The sequence below is a fragment of the Falco punctatus genome, assembly GCF_963210335.1.
Source record: "Falco punctatus genome assembly, chromosome: Z".
Taxonomy (NCBI): Eukaryota; Metazoa; Chordata; class Aves; order Falconiformes; family Falconidae; genus Falco; species Falco punctatus.
In genome coordinates this window covers 1,697,352-1,703,224 of record NC_137586.1, presented here as the reverse complement: position 1 = coordinate 1,703,224, position 5,873 = coordinate 1,697,352, and the positions used below count along the sequence as shown (strand labels likewise).

The following is a 5,873-nucleotide window of genomic DNA, read 5'->3' as shown; positions in this document are numbered from 1 at the left end:
CTGCGGCGAATGAAGAGACGGGACGCAGCTTGATGCAAGCAAATGTCAATTTATTGTACAGAAGCACGAGTTTTTATACACTTTCAGAAGCTGCGCGTTTTAAACAGATTGCTTCTTGAAGCTAACTTGCATACTAGGCAATCCCTGATTGGTGGTTAACTACCATCAATTAACAGCAAGGTGTTACCTTTCCTTGGCGCCATCCGTCTCCCACTCCCCTGTGCTCTGTAAACATGCCTCATCATGTTAATTGTTGTCTAGACAAGCTCGAGCACATTCCCCTCAGCTAACTGATTGCCACGCATGGTTCTAGTTTGCAGACCGCTCCTGCATCTCCCCCTTCCTGTTGCACAAAAAGAACCTTTGAAACCGAACGAGTAAAAACAAGGTATAAGTAATAGAACAAATAAAAAACCAACTGAGACATATTATCAATGTCAAAATAACCCACTGTCTTTGTTCCGTACAATTTTACAATTTCCCCTTTTTGTTTTTGAGCAGCTAGTAGCAGGTTTGCCATGTTCTGCAGGGCCCTTGCAAACATGACAGCAACCAAGGTAATAGGAAACAAAAATACTGCCAATTGATTGAATGAATGCCAAGAAAGACTGAAATTTTCTCAGATTTTGATAACATGTTGCTGCAATGGGGCGCCTAAAATCCCCGCAGCACATACCATCAGAATCCTCACAGCCATGTCCTTGAACCAACAACAAAAAGCAGTGGCAATTTTGACTCACATTCTTAACTGCCTACCAAACAAGGTGATTTAACTCTTTAATGCTTTCCCTGCTGTTACTCTGGATAAGAGAAGAACCGCTGCGACACGTTCCCATCATAGCCTCCTACTACATTAACATCTACAGAAAGACAATGATCGACATTCAAAGTGTAAACAATATCATCTTCTTTTGGATTAACATTATACATAGGTGGAAGGGCACACCAAACAAGAACTGGTTCAGTCAAAAAGTTCGAAACATCGCATGCCTTCTCTGAACATACCTCTGGGGTCATTCCCTTCATTCCCTCTCTTTTTTATGCAAAGAGAAACACCTTTACCATAACAGAGAAGCCCCTATTTACATCTCTGAGCCCGGACACAAACCGCAGCTGTATGCTCCACCAGGCTCAGGGCAGGAATCATTCATGCAGTTACATAGCTATGTATCTCTACAAGCGTGCAGACACCTATTAAACACTAGATAACCATGTTCATCTTTCCTATTCTCCTTCACAATACCTAGCTGTTCTCTCATCTCTTGTTAGGTCAAATATTCTCCAGTTTCCTCTCCTGTATATCTCTTCAGACATTCTCTATCCTCCCCTTTTTTGCTTGTTAATTGCAAGGAGGCAAAGGGTGTGTGTAGCTGGGTGACCATGACCTGCTTTATGTTACAATCAACTAAACACTGAATACAGAAAAAAAAAAAAAAAGTATGGGAGACGTAAGGCAAACATCAATAAGGTGGTTAAAGATAATTATAATAAATCCTGTGATACTTTTGAGTCATGGCCCAAAGTTTCCCAGCCGTGAGAAGAGACCAAAGGCATCCCGCCCCTGGCTCTGCTGCAGATCTTTGTTTTAAGGCTTTTGAGTTTTGTATACTTTTGTAAATTAATTCACAGTGGTCACTCAGATTCACGTAACACATCCTATCAAAGCCTTCAGACTTGTGTCCCTGTGCTAATAATAAAAATCAATAGCAACTCGGTTCTGTAGCAACATATGATGGACAGAATCAACATCTGTTAATAAGCCAGAAAAAAAAGAACAGTATTTGTAGTATTACTTTGTTTAGCAAGCTAGCAGCCTAATTTACTAAGCAAGTTAAAAGCGTGTACTATTCTTACAGAAGAGATTAGAGAAGCAAAAATCTGTTATGCTGCATTCCAGAACTCAGCCTGAGAATTACAGTCTGCTGTGAGTTCTGCGTTACAATCATTTGACACATGTTGGGGTTGCGATTGTGAAAGTTGCCCGTTTACAATTTTCATTGACATTATCACAGCTAGTTGTTTTAAAAGCAACCCTTGAGCTTCCTGATGTTCGACTTGTTGCAAAATATTCTGAAGCCAATCAATCAAGTTAGTATTAAAGTTAGTGACTCTCTAGGACCCTGCAAGACTGTGGCAAGACTCCCGCATCCGGACTGCCTTAATAGCCATTCCTTCATTTGCAAACAGTTGTCCCTGGGATACCTTGCCTGAGTCACAGAATCGGCACAATTATTTTCTCCAGCCAACTGCTCATAGTTAACAGCAATTCCCCGATTAAGGTTTTCAATCAAGGCCACTACACATAGCTCACAAAAATCAAATAACCGCATCATATACTGTATCAGTTAGTACCATACAAAGCAATAACTTCCAGTCATGCAGTGTGAGCATATAAGGCTCTGCCATCACTTCAAGAAGGGACATAGCAAATGTATTATGAATCCTCCCTTCCCCCACTGCTTTGCTTAACTCTTTAACAGCCTCGTATTGCACAGGCTGCCACTCTGCAGGTTGATTTGTCTGACAAAATACTGAACATGCCATAGCGACTCCCAAAACCCATCACTTAAGTGTTTCCCACTTGCATTCCTGCCACAAATCCCTCAGACTCCCTTTCACCCTCCCCAGAAATACAATCAATGCATCAGGAGAGACAAGGGGGTGGGGGAAAGGTCTACCTCCTTTTCCAGATCTATAGGACCTGGATCAAAAGGTTTATCAGTGTCAATGGAATCATTGTCCGAGTTGTCCTGTTCCCGTGCTTGGTCCTGTGTTGTGAGGGTCGCTGCAATCAGTGACAGAAGCTTTGGGGGCAGAGGAGGTGTGGACGGAATCGCCATCACTGACGGTGTCTTGAGAAGAGTCGCGCTGTCGGTGGAATTTACAGCTTCCTCTGGTTTAGCACCATTAGTAGAATTAGTCCACACTTGGCAAAGAGTAGTCAGAATTTGCCACCAAGATGCTAAATGCATTCCCGACACGGAGTTCCCCTCCGCGGCAGCATCATACAATTGGCTGCTGTATGTGCACACTTTCATTCTTTCAAAGTCTCTAAAGTTTCTTGGCTGCTCACCTGTCTCGATGAGTACAGGTGTTATCCTCGGGGTTTAGGTTGCCTGCCTGGTCCAGACAGCCAGACGATCGTTCAGCCAAGCCGTCTCCTCCGGAACACAGCCCTCTTCACGAGCTGTCTTTTTCATCGACCAGTTCTGTCCTTATTCTTCCAAGGCTTCGGGACACCACCATAGGGGTCACCATTTGAGGAGACTGAGGCACGGACTCCCTGATCTGACTAGAAGACCCTTCATGAGTCCATATACGTCTCTTTCTGGGGACGAAGCCTGATTCCCCATTACGGATTTCCCACAGCTCACCTCTCAGCTCCGGAGGGATTTCAGCCGGCTCCTGCTTCCTTTCAGCAGATCATTCAAAGTTCTGTGGGACTCGCTGCATGTCGCTCAGTCAGGCGATTCGAGAGCCCTTCACGTTAGATCCTTAAACGCATCACGTCGGGGTCACCAAATTTGCGGCGAATGAAGAGACGGGACGCAGCTTGATGCAAGCAAATGTCAATTTATTGTACAGAAGCACGAGTTTTTATACACTTTCAGAAGCTGCGCGTTTTAAACAGATTGCTTCTTGAAGCTAACTTGCATACTAGGCAATCCCTGATTGGTGGTTAACTACCATCAATTAACAGCAAGGTGTTACCTTTCCTTGGCGCCATCCGTCTCCCACTCCCCTGTGCTCTGCAAACATGCCTCATCATGTTAATTGTTGTCTAGACAAGCTCGAGCACATTCCCCTCAGCTAACTGATTGCCACGCATGGTTCTAGTTTGCAGCCCGCTCCTGCACCACCCCCCCAGCAGCCTGTGCCAGGGCTTTACAGCCCTTTCAGTAAAGACAGTTTTTCTAATACCCAACCTAAACCTCCTCCAGTGCAATTTTAGCCAGTTTCCTATCATCCTCTTGTTTGTTCCTTGGGAGAAGATACAACCACACAAACTGCTATAATTTAAAAAATTCAGTAGAAGCCTGCAGTTACCAGGGATGACACTTTCTATTAATAATACTTATTTCTAAACAAGTATTTGCAAATATAAGTATTGGGAAATAAAGAACAGCAAAGTATTTTAGGCATAGGAATATTGGGTTTTTGTTTTCTTCAATTAAGATGTTAAACACTGAGAAAGCAAGTCCCTCATGGTGTACTTTTACTGAAACCCATTTTTCCATTAAAAAAATATCACTTGGAAAAACATCATACAATCTTAAAGGCGTACAGAAACCCTTGTTTTATAGGCAGAATGGATTAAAGGAGAAGGAAAATAATCATCCCATAAGAACACCATGCAAGAATACATTTGTTTGTCAGCTGAACGCTGCTAGCAACACGCCAAACACAGGCATTTGGGACAGGAAGCCTGGCCACATCGCACAGCCAGCCTTGTCCTTAATTAGCATAGTCCTAAAGGTCAAGCATCACTACTACAGATCATAACCCTCCTGGTTTTAATCCAACCCAAGCCATCACAGCTATGCATTGCTCCTTTGGTCATTCCTGCGATGGTTTTGCTCTACCTGTGCTCCCAGCTGTCTGTCTGATGGAGTGTTTCTCACTCTACATGACTTGCTGGGGCCTGCTTGGGTACCACATTATAAATTATGTTTAACGAGGGTATGATTCTTTCCATGTCTTCAATGGTCTAGATTTTTGTCTTTCTTTGTAAGACTCCAGTCTCTGTTCCATGACTATTGCACAGCAGCAGCTAATACACTGTCTGCTTAACATTCAGCTATTGAATGATTAATAATATAAGACATTAAGGGCAATGTTATTAGTCATATACATATGCCTAGGAAAGCGATGGAGTAAGGCACACAAGTTCAGCTTGTAAAGAAGGTTTTCTTGAGAAAAAATATTTTTCCTCTCCACTTTTAGTCTGTTTTTCTGCCCAATTACTTATCGTCTCCCAACTCCAATCCACAGTCCACATGAAAACAAAATTCAGTGCATGCAAAGTAAATCACAAGGTGCAAAGATAAATAACACAGGGTTCATTACTGATCTTTATAAAAAAATATTTACATAATCGGATATTCACATGAAGTGGGATTAAGGAAACCCATGTTTACCTGATGCCTTGATTCGTATTGGCCCTGAATGCAAACCATTATTTACATTAATGCTTTATTTTCTACTACTACATTCTCTTTGGTAGTTTTTATGCGAGTTACGCAGCCACAGTATGCTTTTTGTCATTTGCAAGGAGGCTCTGCTGTTTGCTAAGGCAGGCAAAGCACATCCTTGTGCACAACGGAACGCTCACTAACCACTGCCTAGTCACTCCCAGCACCAAATTAACCTGTCACTACCGTGGGACAGAATTCCACAGAAACCATTCAACAGTGGGAAGCTGCCCAGACTTGAGCTTGACTTATTTACCATGCACAAATTAATTGGTAGCTCAAAGTCCTCAAAAATTAATTTCTTTGTTATAGAAAACAATTTCTTTGCAGAAAATTAAAACTCTAAGTAGAGGCTGTATTCAATTAAAAACCAAGTGAAACTTTTCTGGCCACCGAGACCATGCATCTGGGTTACCATTTAAAAAAAAACAAGCAGGATTTAAGGATCAAACCTACCCAATACTTTCATTCCTCCTTTTGATACGTCCCTTATGTTTAAAACCCTCACAAGGATTAGAGCAGCTGGGATATAAAACACAAGCTATTCCTGCTGCTAAGAAATGGGACCAAAAAAAACCACCTTGGTGGTGCCTATCTCAAAGGGTGGAAACAACTGCAGAGACATTATGTCCAGCTGTGGAACTTCCCACTTTAGAACATTAGCCGAGCCCTGCAGCTGGA

The 5,873-nt window shown here is 42.5% G+C and overlaps 1 long non-coding RNA gene across 1 annotated transcript in view; it reads right to left on the bottom strand.

The window, feature by feature from the left end:
- LOC308056483 overlaps positions 1-5,514 on the bottom strand; it is a 35,394-nt gene extending 29,880 nt beyond the window's left edge. Inside the window, exon 1 of the long non-coding RNA XR_013924853.1 lies at positions 3,858-5,514. This is a non-coding gene — a long non-coding RNA (uncharacterized lncRNA). The remainder of the gene's footprint in view (positions 1-3,857) is intronic.
- Between the last annotated feature and the right edge of the window lie 359 nt (positions 5,515-5,873).